The sequence below is a fragment of the Trichosurus vulpecula genome, chromosome 9 (genome assembly GCF_011100635.1).
Source record: "Trichosurus vulpecula isolate mTriVul1 chromosome 9, mTriVul1.pri, whole genome shotgun sequence".
Taxonomy (NCBI): domain Eukaryota; kingdom Metazoa; phylum Chordata; class Mammalia; order Diprotodontia; family Phalangeridae; genus Trichosurus; species Trichosurus vulpecula.
In genome coordinates, this window is record NC_050581.1 from 16,889,476 (window position 1) to 16,898,506 (window position 9,031).

At 44.1% G+C, this 9,031-nt stretch overlaps 1 pseudogene; it reads right to left on the bottom strand.

The window, feature by feature from the left end:
* LOC118831174 overlaps positions 1-8,493 on the bottom strand; it is a 25,790-nt pseudogene extending 17,297 nt beyond the window's left edge.
* Between the last annotated feature and the right edge of the window lie 538 nt (positions 8,494-9,031).

The window sequence follows — 9,031 nt, forward strand, 5'->3', positions numbered from 1 at the left end:
TGCTGAGTGAAATCCTCAGTTAAGTTTCAAACCCGTTCCTGCCCTGCTGCTCCATGTTGTACCTTCCTGCGGGCCACCAGTCGGGCACCCACAGTGGGGGGATTTTTCCCTTTCATCCTCCCACGCCTCCTTCTCTATTTTATCCTCATCAGTTTCATCCCATACATCTTGATCCCATACATCAGGATCCCAATTCGTGGTCACTGATGCGATCACAGCATGCACCTTCTTAGTGTTCACTTTCCCTTTTTTTTTTGTATTTGTATTGAGCAACCCTAACCGAAACCTTCTCTGCCACGGTCTGTTAATTTTGTGCCTGACCTCCAAGGAAAAATTTTGACATTGTAACATCAACCGTCTCCACTTCAAGTCAGCCCACTCTCTCTCTAGATGTCCCTTTTCCTTAATACATTGACCTCTATCCTCACACACAATGCGGTAAGCAGTTAACAACACCCACCCACATCTCTCTTTTCTACTTTAATCTGCCTTAAACACTCTTAACACCTGGGGGGGGGGTGGCGAAACTTGCTTCATCCTGTTCCCCCAGTCCTTGCAAGGTCCAGTACAAAAGGCCCATTCTCGGTTCAGGGACAAATAAGGCAAATCCTCCCACCCCAGAATAAGAATCCTGACTTTCTATGATGGGTTTCTTAAAGAATGGCATTCCGCCCCGCGAATCCTGTTCATGACGCCAAAATGTACAGGAAAGAATTGTATTTGCTTGGAGGAAACACTCTGCACTGCAAGAAGCTGGAAAGTTTTTTTTTTTTTTTTATTAAAATACAGGCAAGAAAGATGGAAATATCGAAAGTAGCAGAGAAGGAGGCTTACGAATAATAATAGCAAGGCAATTACTACCAAAATTAATACATTTACCGTCATCATTGATGCGGGGGGAGCACCACCACCTGACCACACAAGCTGGGGAATCTCGGGGGTCAAAGGTACAGCTCTCAGGGTCCCGCTCATGGAAGTCCCAGGCCAGACGTCTCTGCCATGGGTGAGATTCACATTTGGGGTCCGAATTTTACTGTATAAGTAATGTTGAGAACAAAGAAGGCATCATGCCAGGTCTTTTTGGCAAATGCTGCATCTTATGCAAGGCCCTGAAAGGAGGCCAATCCCTCCAAGGTCTCTAAGTGCAGCATGTCCTAGTTCTAGGAAACTAGCAGCTAGTTCTAGGAAACTGGCGGGTTCGCCTTGGGATCTTGGCCAGGACCTTGTTCTTGTGTTCCCATGGCTTTCTACTTTAGGAGATTAGACATGTGCCAAATTTCCAGTTGGGTCAAGTTAAGAGGGATCAAATTTGCAATTGAATCAAGGCCTAGGTTTGTATAATTTTATGTACCTAAGAGGGGTTAAATCTTACCCATTCACATGCAAATCTTGATTATATTGTAAAAGGAAAAGGCCTCCACCAGGAAATTATCTGGCCCCACTATAGCATAGTACGCATTCATTTGTTCACCTACAACTTTCCATTTTTCTGGGCTTAGAGACCCTTCTTTGGGCAGCCAAGGGGAGTATAAATACACAACCTCCAGGAAAGCATTTATCTGTTTGGAAGTGTAATTCAGGCCTCTGTCCTTAATAAGCCTTTTTAAAACTACGGAGTAACTCTCCTGACTACGGTCACTCAACTGCTTAGTCAATTCTTGGCCCATCCTTGTATATCAACCCCTCTCGCTTAAGCCCGATGACCTGGGGTAGCACGTACTTTAATCCTGTTCCTGTCTGTGGAGCTCCAACCGGGTTTCTCCCACGGAAAGACTGTCCCTCGATGAGGTGTGTGGGGGGGTCTAGTGTAAAAACAATCCTTTAAGTCTATGACCCACGTGGGCCATTCCCAAGAGATAATGGCTTGTGATGGTAACCCTGGTTGAAGAGACCCCATGGTTTCCATGGCTTCATTCACCTTTCTTAAATCGGTTAACATTCTCTACTTTGCTGACTTCCTTTTTGTTACAGACACTGGTGAGTTATGTGGGCTATTGGATGGTTCTACGTGTACTTTGCTCATTTGTTCTCTTATGATTTCTTGTAGGGCTGCCAGCTTTTCTTTGTTTAGGGGATGCTGCTCTGCCCATATTGGTTCTGTATTCTTCCAGGTTATTGGGTTGGCACACTGGTGTGGGGGCAGCCCTTGTTTTGCAGTGACCTTCATTTGTTGGAGGAGATGCCTCCCGCATAATGCCCTTGGGAGGGAGTCAAGGACATATAGTTTTATTTGTCCTCTACATCCCTCGCACTCCCATTTACAGCCATCTAGCATTTAGATGGGGGTGACTCACTGTCCCTATTCCCCATATAGATGTTTCACTGGTGGTCAACGGCCATTCCAGTGGCCACTGGGAGGTGTTGATGACAGTTCTATCTGCCCCTATGTCTATAATGGCTTATGTTGTTTTCCCTTGAATGTTTACATTGACCATAGGCCTAAGCCTGCTGACCTGCTGGACCCAATAAGTACTATCCTCCGACACCTTCTTGGTCTGAGCTGAGTAAAATGTAGTGGCTGTTGCTACAACATTCCCTTTCTCAATTTTTATATCCTGAGTCCCTGTTGTGAATGCTGTGATTGTTTGAGCCTACTTCCCTTTTTCAACTATTTTAGGTACTATACAGATGCCTGTAAATTCTGATATAGGGGCAGGAAGTGTGAGTGCTATCCTATTATCTGGTATAGGGGCTATTTCCTCTACCTCTATCTCTGTATTTCTTTATGTCCCTCCGATGTATGTTTGCCAGGCAGCCTTCATTGGTAGGTTGGCTACTCAGAACTCCCCTGTTGCCACTGGCTCTGGGGCCTGGGGGATACGTGCACAATGTCCCTATTGTTTGAGCGGGGCCCTGGGCTGGGCCTGGGGGTGGGGGGAGTTTCCCTACCGGCATTCAGATGCCCAGTGATACCCCTTTTTGTATTTTGGACAGGGGTCCTTGGGTCTGGCTCCATACCTGTCTGACCCAGAGGTCCTGTTGTTGACTTCCCAGTTTCTTGACTTTGCCTTGAAATGCCCTTCTTTACCACAGCAGAAGCACTTACTCCCCTTTATGTAATCTCTCCCGTGCAAACTTTTCTGCAAGTATGTCTATGTAGACAGTCTGCAATCCCACTTTAGCACATCTCCTCACCATCTCTTCTACAAAGCAGTCTCTAGGGAGTGTTGCTAATGCTTTCTTACAATCTGCATTGCAATTTTCATATGCAATCTTCTGCATTATGATGCTTGCAGCTTCCCCAGTACCTACTGATCTAAAAACTGCCATTTAGAGTCTGGCTAGGAAGTCTGAGAATGACTCTTGCTCCTTGTACGGTTCTTGTGAATGATCGCCCCTTGTCCTGTTTCCCAGCCAGACTGTTCCAGGCTTTTCTGGCACACTGTGAAATTTGCTGATATAGCTCTAAAGTGTAATCTAATTGCCTTTCTACCATGGAATTCACCCCCTACTCCTGCTAACTGATCATATATAGCTCCTGCCACCCCTTTATGCTCTAAATTCCAAAGAACTTGTGCTTGGCAGTTAAAATTACACTCAGTCTTCAGAGGATAAAATCTCCTGGTTCCAAGGATAGTTTTGCAATTTGTATCCAATCAAAGGGTGTTAACATTGTACTCCCCAGGTTGTCCAGCAGGGGGGTGTTGACATAAGGAAATGTGGGACCATACTCAGAGGCCCGTTTTTAAAATTCTTTTATCATTGCTAAGCTCACCAGCTGGTATAACCTGTGAGGGTTGTTAGGATTATTGGGTTTGGAAATTTCAATTACAGGGCAGCACAACGGGTTTCCTAGAAATTCTATCATATCCTCCTTATCCTTATGGGCCTGTTCAAAAGCCTTTAGCACATATGATTTTGCAGTCCGTGGTGGTATGAGGCATATCTGACTATAAGTGGGGCAGGAGGGCACAAGACCGTGTCCTTCTGAATGGTAGAGGGGTCTCTCCCGTTCCTTTCCTTCCTCCTCTATCTTTCTCTGCTCCCTTATATCTTTAAGATCAGTTTTGGCACTCTGTTCCAAGCTCCTAGTTTCTCTGAGTTCTTCTGGAGGGATCAAGCATATCTTCATGATGTTATATAGCGGAAAAAGCTTCTGTCGGGAAACTGTCAGGGCCGACTGTGGCATAGTATTCATTCGTCTGTTCCCCCACTACTTTCCATCTTTTTGGGTCTACAGTCCTCTCCTTGGGGAACCACGGGGAACATTTGTATACTACATCTAAAAATTTTTATCTGCTTAGAAGTGCAATAGATCCCTTTTTCCTTCATAAATTGCTGTAGGACTTTGGTGTATGTTTCCTGGTCCTGGCCCTGTAATTGTTTTTTGTAAATCCTGTCCTGTTGGTTGTTTAGGTGAGTTCTTGGGCAGTTTTCAGTCCCTGTGTAAGCCTGACTATTGCTGAGCAGAACTGTGCTTTCCCCTAAAAGCTCGAGCAAAAGTGAAACTAAAAACTTATGCTGCTTAAAAGGGAGAGTCAAGCTCCACTTTCTGATAGAGCCGATGATCGGCTCTCCAAGCCTTCCCTTACCTTGCTTGTCAGCTGGAGCTCCCTTCCGAAGGGGCCATACTTCACTGAACCACTCGTCCATGTCCGGAAAGCAGGTGGTCCCTGTTTAGACGCCGGGTGCTGCGGGCAGCCAGCATCGGTGGGGCTGGTTAGGTGAGACTGACATGGGTCAGGAGGGACACAAGCAAGCAGTCCATTTATTCAAAGGAGCATACAGACCTTTATAGCAAAAAACCACATAGCATGCAGACAGCCTCCAGCCTTTGTTCCCTATTTCTCATCAGCACTTTCTGTGTGCTTTGGGCTACTTCCTTATTTCTCAGGACTCTATTTTTGGGTACATCCATTCACAGGGTCGGATGGAGAACATTTCTTGAGCAATGTCTGAGCATGACCTTTATGAGAATAGCACATCTTGCCTTTTCTTTCTGGTCACACTCTGCTCATGTCCTCTACAGATAATAAATCTAGCATGCACCTTTCAGTGCTATCCTATTTTCCTCGCTTTTCTCCAGGCCTTCCTTTTGCTTAGAAACATTAGAGTCGTAAGAGGAAGCAAAACATATTAATATCAGAGCACCAACTGCACACATCAGAATGACTTCAATAGGCATTTAATGCCACTCAGGGAAGGCAAGAACTTAGAAGTTTAGCTCTCTGTCTTTTCCCAACAAAGTGTATGAAGGGCAATTCATTCATGAACAAATGTTGTAGATTCTGCTGTGTGCTGATGAGTGCAGGAAAAACAAGGATATTGGGTATTTTCTCCAAGTGCTACATAAGTAGGTGCAGCTGTTACCAGTTTCATCTAAAGCAATTTTGATAATTAGCTCATTTTCTCTTCTTGAGATCAATTTCATCAAACATTTTGATGGTCTCTGTTCCTTAAAAAGAGGAAGAAAATTGACTTGCTTTCCCCAAAGGGAAATAGCATTGCCTGTCGAAGTGCCTCCTAAGGTAAATTACTAGAGGAGCAATGCAGAGTGAAGACTAGCAGGTCATCTCAATCATGCCTGACTGCCATTGCTCTACCCTTTTACTCCATGTTCTTTCAAAATTGTTCACACTTGGGCTGTTGTGCACGTGTATGCTCCATACCTGGACATTTTCGTTACTGAGTTGGCTAGTTAAATTGCCTGGTACCATGAGAATGGGTAATTGACAAATGAGGATTCTTTTCTGTATTATTGGCACATTATTACCCAGAAACTTTGGCCTTCTAAAATTTCTTAAGAAAGGCAGATATCTCAAGAAAAAAATGTTACAACTATTTACTTTTTCTTGGAGTGTGTGCTTTCTCTTTCCCAGATACCTGAGGTCCTCTCTGACTTTTTGTTGTAATAAAATGGCCAGCTGTCAGAGTGACTGAAGAATTTGCCTAAATGCTCTGCTTGGCTCACCTAGTATACTCATTGCATTAGCTCCAGTACACATCTTGTAGTCTTTGAAAACCTTTTGGTAAATTCTTCATGACTGCTGTTGTTATTTCAAAACACTTCACTGTTTGTTCATTGAATTTTTTTTATTTATAATAGATAAGAAAGAAATGGATTTTGGGGAATAATTTCCTAGTTGTGTTTGGAAACAGATAACAAAGATAATTTACAAAATTGTCGAATTTACTGAAAGCCACCCAACTCCAGGGAATTTTTCCCAATAATCGTTAAAATATCCAATAAACTGATTCATACTAAATTTAAATGACTGTCAGAGAGCCCTTCTCTAAGGAGACAGGAAAAGGTTAGGACATTTCTTATCTGTTTTTGAGGCATTTAGTAACAAAAAATCAGAAGCTTTGTTTCAACAATCTGGCTAGTAGCTGTTGTAGGGGTGAGAGACCAACATAAGCCCAACAACAAGAATGCTACCAGCACGCTACAAAAGCCCAGGTTCTTTTGATCTGCTTCAGTAAGGAAAGCAATGTTAAGGGGTTGACAAGCTTACTTTAATTCAGCATACAAATACCATTCACTTAGTTCAGGGGAAAAAACCTGCACCCTGAACGTGGGAACAAATACAAACAAATTACAAACATTGACAGACATCAAATACAATTCATAGTTACCAAAATCTAGGTTCAGCCTGGGAGCTCATAACAAGGGCTGGCCCAGAGTCACTTATTCTGGCTGTATGTTTTGATCTTCTTTGGCACCAAAGTAATATTGTGTAATCTGAATTTTTCACACTGCCCACTTTCCCAGCCAATTACTTGACTTTTGAGCTTTTTGTCAGGGTATGACTCTGCTTCTAGAATGGAGAGTGCTTTGTCCCATGCTTCAGGGGTTTTACACTGCTGTTTACTGAGCTACTTGTAGCCATCTGTAAATTTTCAGTTCTTCTGAGGTGGTGTGATAACAAGGAGTGGTGTTACTCTTCTACTGGCCTGTGTTGTCATCTGTGAGTAACCTCAAGCACTCTTTTCTGCCTTGAAACTGCTAGGACTCTCCTCTCCCCACAGCCATGTCAAGCTCTGCCACACCAGCGCTTCCCTTTTCATCCCAGGATGACCAAATGGGACAGCAACTTACATCCAAGCCAGGCAAAGCAAGAAAATCCTGCCTCCACACCATCAAAGAAATCCCTGCGCTAGTGCTCTGATAAGCTGCTTGATTCTCCTCACTGTTTGTGGTCCTTGAGCCCTGGAACCAGCAGCTGCTGCTGCTGCTGCCTACATTTCTCCTACGGCCACCTCCTCTGCCCCAGGTCTGGGGCCAGACTTCGGCCTTCCCTCACCCAAGTCTAACAATATTTTCCCACTGACCTGCTAAATTATCTTTAGTGTTTGTAGGTTGAGAAGTGTGGGAAGTGCCACAGGTCAGTGCTTTATTGCCCTGAGGCCTGCTCTACCTGGTCTGCTCTGACCCGATCTGTGCTGGTGCTGCCCATGCTTTGCTATGCTCTGTTCCCAGGGTGTTGCAATACACCCTAGTGACCCATCCAGGTCATCTTTGCCTGGAGACTTATTTCACTCTGTCATTTCATGGTTCTGTAGCTCTAGAATTTGTCTAGAATCATATTTTAAAGGTGTCTGAAGGGATTTGGTGGATTTCTCAAGCAAATCCCTGCTTTCACTCTGCCGTCTTAGCTCTTCGCCTTGGATTCATTTTAGCCTCTATTTTAGCCTCTGCTCCTAGGACTTAGGGGAAGTCTCCCTTGATGATTTCTTGGAAGATACTGTTCAGGCTCTTTTTTTCATCATAGCTTTCTCGTAGACCAATGATTCTTAGATTATCTCTCCTGGATCTATTTCCAAGGTCACTTGTTTTTATATTGAGATATTTTACATTTTCTTCTATTTTTCATTCTTTAGATTGTGTTTGACCTATTCTTGATGCCTTATGGAGTCATTAACTTCTAGTCGACCAATTCTAGTTTTTCATGAATTATTGTCTTCTGTTAGCTTTTGTACCTTCTCTTCCATTTGGCCACTCCTACTTTTTAAGGAGTTATTGTCCTCAGTGACTATTTTGTCCACTTTTCCAATTTTTGTTTTAAAAGAATTGACCAATTTTTTTTCTACTTTTCTAATTTAACTTTTAAAATCCTTCTTGTGCTCTTCTAAGAAAGCTTTTCGGGCTTAAAATCAGTTCATATTCCCTCTTGAGATTTCAGACGGGGGCATGTTGTCAATGCTGTCCTCTTATAAATTTGTGTTTTGACATTCTATGTCCCCATAGTAAGAATCTATGGTCTTTGGTTTTCTAATTTGCTTCTTAGTCATTATGATTGCCTTTGTTCTTAGCTTTTAAAGTGGATTTGTGCTTCTGGGGCACAGGGGGCTCTGTCCTGTGCTTCTTGTGCTGGAGCCTGGGGCATGGTTACTGCTTTCGTTTGCTGTGACCTCTGATTCTGGCACCTGGAAGCTATATAATGCTGTAGCTTACCTGGTGCTGAGTTTCAGCTGGCTGGTGATGAGGAGGTTTTTCTGTGTTTCCCTGGGATTACACTGAAGCTCGTGGTGTGAGGTGTTGGGAAGGGGCATTCTGGATGTTGAACATCTCCTCCTCCCCTTGGACTGTGCTTGAGTCCGGGAGGCTTAGCCACTGGTTCATGCCCATCCATGCTGGTTGCTGTCGATTCCCAGGCTGTGCAAAGGCCTGCCTGGGGTTCTGGTATTTACACTTACCAGCTCCAGCACCCTGGGGCTTAGCAAGTCCCATAGTCCACATAGTGGGGGCTTGCTGCTGGCCTGCTAGAATAATTCCGGTTCTGTAATGGTCCCCTTCAGCCAAAGCAAGAGTGACCTTTCCCATTTATCCCCCTAGCCTCCAGAGCTAGCTTGACATTCCCTGTTTTCCTGCTGGCTCAGCTATTCCAGGATTTTTTCTGGGGCAATGTTCTCTGCGTTTTTCAAGGTCAAGAAGGGAGGGCTTATGTGAGGGCACTTACTATTTACTCTGCAAACTTGGCTCCCAGAAATTTAAATAGGTGATTTTCAAACTTTTTAGTGTATGGGCTAATAGTCCCTGGAATGGCTGCTGCCATTGCCAGTGCTCCAGGCCCTGTGGAGGATTCACTTC